The following is a 9,611-nucleotide window of genomic DNA, read 5'->3' on the forward strand; positions in this document are numbered from 1 at the left end:
GTTTTATATAGCTTAGGTGACAGTATAACTGTGTACCAAGGAACAGGCTGGGAAGGGGTGGGGGAGGAATAAGGGGAAAACAATACCATGGAGGGAGGAAAATAAGGGATCCCCGAGTCTGTGCCGGGTTTCGAAGACTTGCTGCATTCGCATGAGTTGGCATGGACAGCTGTGTCTTTACCACAGGGAACAAATCCATTTCCATCTGGGCTCGCTGTCCAAGTGCAAGACAGCAGCTCACTCTGGCTTCAGAAGAAATTAGGAGGTTTCTTTCTCTCAGGTTGGTTTGTTTCTTACCAAGTTGCCACGAGAAGCCCAGAGGAGGACACGCAGAGCGGGGCAGGGGAGATGCAGAGCAGACCAAGCACGAGGAAAAGCACAGCACTTCCCGATCGGAGCAAGAAGTGCCCCCACTGTGTTTGCTCTGCACTTACGGTATTGGGAGAGGTCCAAGGAGGGGAAGTAAATATTGTGAGAAGAGGTGGGGCTTCCCTTGGAGGTCAGCCACTGCACGCTTCCCACTGGCGGGGTCTCGGCCAGCGCAGCCCTGCCAGGATGCTGGGGCCCTGCAGCCACCTGAAAAAAAACCCAGGAGCAGAGTGTGCCCCAGGCCCCCACGGCATCATCTCCCACTGAGGGGTCTGAACCAACCTGTCCTCACCCCCAAGCCTTGGGGGAGCCACACCAGCAGCCACATTGCCACCTCTCGTCTCCTCCCGGGCTTGCTAAGGCATGCAGGGGTGCTGGATGCTGAGCTGGAGGAGATGGTTTTGCAAACTGGGCTGCGAGCTGTGGGTGGGTGAGTGAGCGATCGCAGCCCACATGTTCGCTGTGGCATCCTGACCGTGTTCATTGTTACTCCTACAACCAGTGAGTGAGCAACCCAGCAACCCCCCACAATCGCTTCCTTTCTAGATGGGAGCCCATGTACACCCTGCCTGACGTTCAGTCTTCAAAGGCATCCATAACAGAATTAGCTGCTGACACCGTTCAGTTACACCAGCAGAACCAAGACAACCATTGCCAAGGAGAAGTCAGCTCAGGACATCACAAACTCATAATGCAAGAACACGAGCTTCTGAAACAGCGAGCTCACGCGGGCAGGGATGCCACAGGTATGCTGTGGGCATAAACCCTGTACCTTCTATGGCCCTGTGATAGTGTCACCGCTACAACCGAGTGCACTCACGGCACTTCCCCGAACGGACCCAAAGGCCCTGCAGCCCTGTGGGACAACAGAAGCTGAAGTAGGAAAATGACCTGAGACCATGAGGTCAGCAGGAGATTTTGGAAAATTAATCTCTTTCTGGCATGGCCTGCTGCAGTGTGGAGAGGAGACTGGCTGTCCCACACAGCTGGCTTAGAGAGGACCCACACTGGAACGGGCTGGACAGCGCGGGGGGATGAGCTGTCCATGGCCCCTCGGAGCCCAGACATGCTCTGCAGTGCTTCTGCCCTGCAAGGCACAGGGAGATGTGCACCAGCTGGCGTGGGCACTCCTGAACTGAGCTCAGCAAGTCACATTTGGAAATCCAAGGAGCTTCTGCCCATTTCTCCACTTTCCCTTTCTCTCCATCTGCTTGTCCTCCAGCCCTGGCCCTAGGCTGCAGCTCTGCTCCCAGCAGTGTCCCTGCAAACGGCAGCTGCCTCCCATCAGGCAGCCAGCTGCAGCGCAGCCCCCCACAGCAGCCAGCTCCGAAAGCTGCTCACAGCCAGCCAGATTTGTACAGGCAGCGTCAGATTTTGGCCAAGTACGCCAGGCAGTCTCTCTAACTCACATTTGGCAATTTCCTCCAGCTTCTCTACTGGTATTTTCCTGCATACAATATATAACAGAGATATTCTCCCAGGAAGGTTTGTTGGGATCCCGGATAGGCCAAACGCATACACTGCCAGCCCTGGGAGCTGGTTTCAGACACCTCAGGCATGAGATGATGCTTTAGGGTTTAAAGCCCTTTCCTGGTTTCTGCTTATCTTTGTGAAATAGATCAGAATCTGCCCCAAGACATCAGCACAAAGCAGAACTCAGCCCACTCTGATCTAAAAAGCCAAACTAGCAATTAGGTGGAAGGAACCAGCTTCTCCAAGCGTGTAACCTGCAAGCCTGGACAGCAGCCTTCACAGCAAGGGGACACACAGCGCCAGGCTGAGAAGAGGCAGCATCTGCTGCTTGCTCTCCAAGGGCTGCGGGATGGAAGAGGAGGGCTGCCACCAGCCTCTCTGCAGCCTCACCTCTACCTTGGGCTTCACGCCATCATCTTCCAGCAAGGGAAATTAAAACTTCTCTCATGGTGGCTCCTTGGTTTGCCTTTAAATGCAGAAGAAAGGAAGTGAGAATGATGCGTAGGAGAGAAGAAAGCCAAGAACTATCAAGAAAGCACCCTAGGTTGACTCACCAACAGTGAGTTTGTTAGAAAGCCACATCATCTGAAATGCAGTCCTGCAAAACAGACAGCTGAACTATAAATCCAAAATCTTCTGCGAACCCCAGCCTAATCAGAGGGTCTCCAACCCAGCAAAAGTCCATGTGGAGAATGCAGAGTTGGGGAGAGAATGTCTGCTCTCAGGTAAAACACCCCCAGATGTGCAGCCTTTGAGGAATTCATGGTGTTTCACATTTTTTCCAGTGAAATTGGTGGGCAAAAATGAAAGAACCACCCAGATGGTAAGATCCCAAGAAGAGAAGCGGTTTGATACCAGTCTATGGCTTATGGCTGGTCAGTTAAAAGCACACATCCAGTTCCATCTTTTAGCTCCTCCACTCCTGGGCATTTTAATGCCATGGATAATTTGTCCCTGGAGTGCTAATTAGCACCAAAAAAAAAAAGAGCAGACAGCTGCCAGCATAGTGCCCAGGATGTGCTGCTGAACTATGGTTAGTTTCATTACTGTTGTGGCATTTAAAACCTGAGAAGCAAACCAACGGAGCACGGCTGACAGGTCTATGCAGAAACAGGACTGGAACATGCATTCCACAAAAGAAAACACATCAAATAAAAGTTATCCAGTAAACCACTTCCAGAAAGCCATGCCAGGAGCCAAGCTGCAGGGTACAAAGCAAAGGATCTTGCTGGAGCACTCTGGAGCAAGACAGGTGCTGGACACGCTACTGCCAAACACACTGGGAATACCCGGGAAAAGGGGATGAGCAGGATCACTCCTAGAAGGCAGAGGCACAGAGGAACTACTGCTCAGCTTGTGGATTTAAGGGGTGAGAAGTGCCTGTTCAGGTGACAGAAGAGGCTGTTTGGCCTTTGCCTGTGACTCACCCTCCGAGCTATTGTGAAATCCAGATCGTGACAAACACAGGAACTATTTTAAGCCTTTAAAGAACACATTACCGGAAGGTGGGGTTGTTCAGTCCTTCCTCGGGCAGGACTGCTGCAGAAGGCATGGCCAGCTTCTAGGTGAGGCAGAGGAAAGCCCTGGGTGCACTCTCACTCACTAGTTGAAAGAAGAGGACTAGCACCGAGAGCCTCCCGAATGCTTCATCTAGGCTGTCTCGCCAGCGGGGCCAGTTGCCCACTGTATCTCCCCAAGCCAAGGGATGATCCTTTTGAAGCTGGTCTGCAATAACGTGCCACCACATTTTTGGTGTTGAACTACTTTTCCCATCCTTTCAAAGCCCTCTCCCTGTGCCAGGAGAGCTGATGCTTCAGGTATCACTGAGTTAGAGAACCAAGAGTGAAAAGCCTGGTGCTTTCAGTGGATGAGTATTTGGGGGTTGATAGTTCTGACATCCCCCCCCCCATGCAGTGTATTTCCATTGTGTGTCTTTGTATGCATGCAGCTGCTCACTCAGCTATTTCTCAGGGATTACAAAATGATTAATTGCCCTCCAATAAACTTTGCCTGAGCTGTCTGCATCGATAAACGAACACAGGAGAGACAGGCTTGAGCCAGTGCTCGTGTTATTGTCAAATAATCAATGGGAGCTGAGATGAGTTCCACCCCCAACAAGCCCCCTCGAGCCACTTCTGTTTGTGAAGCCTGGTTTGGTTTTTTTTGGAAATGCTGATTCGTCCCATAGGCATCGGGTCAGGCAGGGCCCCGACCGCACCCAGCTGGACCAGTGCTGTCGCCCTGGCAGCTGTGCCAACACTTCTGCAAGGGCTAGGGGGAAGTGGAAGTGGCTTGTGAAACAAGTCAAAAAGCGTTAGTCAAAAAAAAAAATAAAAATGCAGAAACACCTTCCCCTGGTTTTACAAGCTAGAGGCCAGGGAAAGTAACATCACCAGAGAGCTCAAGCTATGGCTGAGGACGTTTTTTCTACGTAGACATGCCAAAAACAGTGCAACCAAGGCATGGCACATACACCTTTTCTTGCCCTAAAAGCTCAGCAATGTCCCAGCGGAAGGAGGGTACTTTAAGCAGTACATTAGTCAAGGAGCAGCAAAGCTCCATGCAGCGCTTCAGACCTTGCACCCAAGCACCGCAGCAGAGCCCAGAACAACAAGAGGCTTCTTTGCCGGTACACCCTGCTGTAACCCACCTACAGAGACTGAGCCGACCTCATGGTCCTGGTGCAAGCGAAAAGTGAAAAATACCTACAGCAAGGTTTGAAGAAAGGAAAGATCCACATGGATCCAACATCTTCAGCCAACACAGACCTAGAACTTGGAAGCATGAAACAACCTTCAAACCACCAGTCCCCTGGAAGAGTGCGGTGCTTCATGTGAAGCACTGCTGTCCTGGTCTTCATTCAGTCAACACCACAACATTGAAAAAAAAATTAAAATGGGGGGGGAAAAACGCCATGCAACCACTTCCGAGTTTCCTAGCAACTTTCTGCAACAAACTTGGTACATCGAGAGCTAAGGCCTGAGAAGTGGGCTGAACGGCTGTTCAATGTACCTGTTGCTTCATTATTTTAAAGATTGTTTTTTTTAAGTGACTTTGCTCTTTATAGCTGAATTCTTTTTCACTCAGGACTTCAGGCTGGGTGAGGCTGGCAGTGCTGGATGGGAGGGCAGCATAGTCATCCCCCACACACCAGCAGAGACCCCCGAGGCCCCCCGACTGCACAGTGTGGCGGTGAGGATGGGCTTGACTCATAAGGAGAACCCCCTATTTACTGATAGCTGCACCCCAAGGATGAGGAAAAAAAAAACCATTTTTTTCCCAAGGAAACTGCACACTCAAGAAAAAAATTTTTAAAAACCCATACAACATGTTGGGCAGGGATTTTTCTAAGGACCAATGATTGCCACGTGCTTGAGGGTGAAAGGCTCAAAGCCCTCATCTAAGCTTTCTCTTCCACGCAGCTGCCCACAGCTCCCACTGTCAGCAGCACTGCCAAGCTCCAGGCCATGACACTGAAGTCATTATCAAAATATTTAGGCCATGGAGAGCTGTCCCAGTCCCCTGCCACACAGGCACAGCCATGGCTCTGCAGAGTGCAGGACAAGCTTCACTCGGACTTCAGCTGGGATGGAGCATCACAAGTTTCAGTAAGTTTAACGTGAACATCAAGTTTAAAGTTCAACCAGGTTTAACACTGTTGGGCCATTGCTGTCCCATTGTGTCCCATTCCTCTTCTCTCCCCAGCTGAAACATTTTAAGAAAACCCTTCAGCTATTCTTAGGGACAAGGCCGTGATTTGATCTTACCATTGTTGTTTTAATTTTTTTGTGGCCATAGTTACAAGCAACTTAAGCTTTCCCTCCCTTCTTCTTCTTCTTTTTTTTTTTTTTTTTTTTTTTTTTAAGCTGGCCCACCAGATTAGCATCTCTCCGTGACACCCTTTCCAGGAATTACACGTTAAATCCTTCACAAATCAAACCGACGAGAGCTCAGCGCAAGTCACTTGAGCCAACTCATGCAAAACCAGAGGGGTGCGGGTTCGGCAGGCACGCAGAGAGAGGTCTGCGAGCGACAGGGACAGGCTCGTGACTTCAGATGGGCCCATCACTGTGAAAGCCAGGCTTATAGGGCAGCTGCACAACATTTAACAATTAGTCTTTTATTACCCAAATTTCAAAACAGAGCATTTATAGTCCGTAGCATGTAGAGCACTAATACCACCATAATGGATCAGATAACCCAAATTCAGCTTTTTTAAAGTCATATCTTAAGAAGAAAGGAGAACAACAACATAAAAGTCACGCTTATGAGTTGCTGTGGCAGTGGCACGGAGCTCGGCATTATCTCTCAAAGAGAGATACTAAGAGCTGTTTGAAGGCAAGTTCAAGTTTGAAGCCGTTTGAAGGCGAGTCCAAGTGACCAAAGCCCTTTTTGGCGCGCTGGGGGCTGCGCAGCAGGGCAGCCCCCGCCACTGCAGGGGCCACCCCGTCCCCACCCCGAGAGGAGACGCCTTATCGGGGAGCCAGCGTCCCCATCAGCACACTGGGGAGTTGAGATAGCGTTTCACAAGAAGCACAAGCGCGGCAAAACAATCCCACCATGAGACAGGCAGCGAGCCCCAGGGTAAAGTCCGGTCCATCCCCTGCCAGCTGGTGAATTCTCTGTCCCCAGAAGAGCCCTCGCCTATCTGTTCCTGCTGAAAAACGCAACTGCCTGCAACAGTGAATACTGCACCAGCTAATGGGTTTTGCAGGACTGAGATGTGATTCAGCCCACTGCAGCCCACATGGCTGGCTCGGCTCTGAGCATCTGCACAGCCCCGAGATCCACGCGGCTTTGCTTCAGCAGAGCAGCTCACAGGGGTGCTGCTACCGCTTCTCCCTCCCGGCACTGGCAAACAGATGTCAACTTTGAACCACAGCCATATAGTTTATGAATTGCATCTCTGGTGTTTTTGAAGAAAAGTAACTCTGCTTTTTTTTTTTTTTTTTTTTAAGGCTGTTTGAAAAGGGTCTGAGTTAGGAACCTGTATTTTTATAGGCCCACAACTCTAGAGGTGCTGCAGGCTTCCCAGGCTAGCACACACTGATCGCAGCCCCGACTGCTGACCTAACGACTCATCATCGATTTAATGAGCTTTGGATCAGGTGGGTAACAAAGTATATTTGGCACACAGTACATTGCTATCTGTGGGCTGCTGTCTCTTTCTTATCATATCCACTGGGCTTACCAGAAACCAGACATTAATAGAATGAGAGCTAGAAAGAAACAGTTTCTCCCCACCCCCTTCCTGCTTTTCAGCTTCATTACCCTCTGCAACGAGTTTCACTGTTTCCTCATACAATCAGGTCCTCTTTTGCTGAAAAAAGCCTTAGTATAAAAATAGGGAAATCCCACTGGTTTCCACTGGATGCAGGTTTCTTAAGGTCTGCTGTATACATTTCAGACTCCGCTACAGATTTGACTATTTTTAATTAATATATATTTAAATTAAGCCTGTCCTACTTTTGTAAACGCTGTGTCAAACCAGTTCAAGTTTGCTCAGCTGAGAGCACAGGGAGTCCGGGACACGGCTCCCTGGCAGTGCTCGGCAGGGCAGTCACCTCCCCAGTAAAGCCATTTCCCAGCCAAGCCCTCCTTCCTCCTGCTCAAACCTGGCCTCATAAAACCAAAACCTACTAAAACAAGCACATTTTTTTCATTCTCTCCACATCTAAATTGCTCCCAGGTCAGACTGCTCAGCGTACAAATCCTGTCCTTTTGCACTGCTCGGGGGCGACAGGCTCGTTGGAGGCAGTACAACATATGGTGTGTAGGGCAGGATGCAGGCACAGGCGGAGTGCATCACCTCCCTGTGCTTCTGTGTGTGGAAAGGGGGTGAAGACAGGCAGGAACATCATTCAAACATCCTGACGCTCTCACGGCCATACAGACACTCTGTCTTGCTTTAAATTATTGCTTTTGTGTGAAAAGCAAATTGACTTTAAAGTGACTTCAAGAGAATTATAACAATTTTCATTGGGTCTTGGCCACCTGCGTCTTCCTCGGGCACAAGCAGGTTAGTTGGTTTGTTTGTTTGGGACTTTTTTGGCAGCTGAGCAGACCAAGAGGGCAAGCCTCTTCTTTCACATCTCCATCCTATAAGCATCACCACCTAGGGTAGTACTCCAGATTTAGAAATCTAAAGGCAGACAATATGCAAGTTAAAACTTAGCACGGCAGGAAACTACTTTGCCACAGTAACATTACTGCCTATTATCTAGAATAAGGCTTTATAGAACTTAGCACCCAAATCATTTGGGATTCTTAAGCAAACAAAAAAAGCCTTGCATGACAACTCTTCAAAAACCAACCGTGTCCATTAGCCAACCAGGATGAAGAACAGATGGCAAAGAGAGCAAAGATGGAGAATTAAAGCTTTCCTAAGAACAATAAAATAGCCGCCCTTTGATTTCTGTCACAAGATTAGCCCCCACCCCCATACCAAACATTTTTAGAACACCTCGCAAGCAGACCATAACCCACATTCTCATTTGAATTGACAAGGGGATCAACAAAGATGGAAGTAGCTGGAGATGAGGAGATGTTACTATCTGACAGGCTGACATCCTTAGCCTACAATACATGAAGTTACTCGGATAATTTTAGTATTGGTGTGAGGCTGGAGTTAATAGCAGAGGCATTCAGGTATGACAACAGACTTAAAAACCAAACCAGCCACTTACAAAGTAGTTTTATTCTGGAAAGTTATCTGTTTTGGATAAGTTATATGCATTTTAAGTAGAGGGTATTTAAATCAGTAAGTTTTCATTTGTCTCAGGAGACTATTAACTTGTTTTACAATGTTTACCTCATTCCTATCATTACATGAGAAACCTAAGCAGCTGTAAGCAAATAATTACCCAGGAGAAGAGTGAATGTTGCTATATACAAATGGGTTTCCAATGCACAACACCAAGTAAACCAGTAACAGAAGCACTGATTACTACTGGTGCTACTTTTGGAAGGATAAATATACTGGGGATTTAAATATTATTTTTAGGAATGGCATTTTATTAGAAGAAAGGATCCTTCACCAAAGATTTCCACTCAATGGATACTTGGGGCCCAATTTTTTAGAGAGTTTCTATCAAATAATAAGAGAGAGAGCAAATACAACAAATCCCAGGACACTGTGGTAGAACACCTCTGCCCTGACCTGTGAACAACCATCTCCCTTCTTGGCCTTCTCTTTAGGTACTACTTTGTTCTCAATGCTGGAAAGGCAACACCTTGTTAAATGACCTAACGAGACCCTCAAAAACCAGCTGCCAAACCACTAATTCACAACCCCAGTTCCAAACCACGTTTGTAAAGTGAGTCTCCTGAGGAGGCTGGATCCCCAGCCTGCTCCTCCAGCCAGCCCCAGCCAACAGTCTCCAACTCCCAACCGTTGCACAGGAGACCAGAGTATTTCAGAGACATAATCAGCAAAAATGCTATTGCTTCGGAGTGCAAAGTACAGCGAGTATTTGGCCATTAAAACCCCCATCCTTTAACACAAAGGTTAAACATTCATAGCACTGGATATGTCCCCACTCCCAAGAAGCTGGACTCTGTTTCCTGCCAGCGAGGGCCACAGGAATACCAACACTGGCACCCCCGGGGGCTCGCACAACTTGGAGGCAGCCCTGAGACCGCTGACTTCCAAGAAACTTCCCTCCATTCATTGCACCGGCAGCCTTGGCAAGGAACACCCCGTCGCCTTACAAAAGCATCGCTCTGAAAGCAGGCGATTTAAGGGGGGAAAAAAAAAAGAAAGAAAAAAA

The sequence above is a fragment of the Pterocles gutturalis genome, unplaced genomic scaffold, assembly GCF_000699245.1.
Source record: "Pterocles gutturalis isolate BGI_N339 unplaced genomic scaffold, ASM69924v1 scaffold10289, whole genome shotgun sequence".
Classification (NCBI taxonomy): Eukaryota; Metazoa; Chordata; class Aves; order Pterocliformes; family Pteroclidae; genus Pterocles; species Pterocles gutturalis.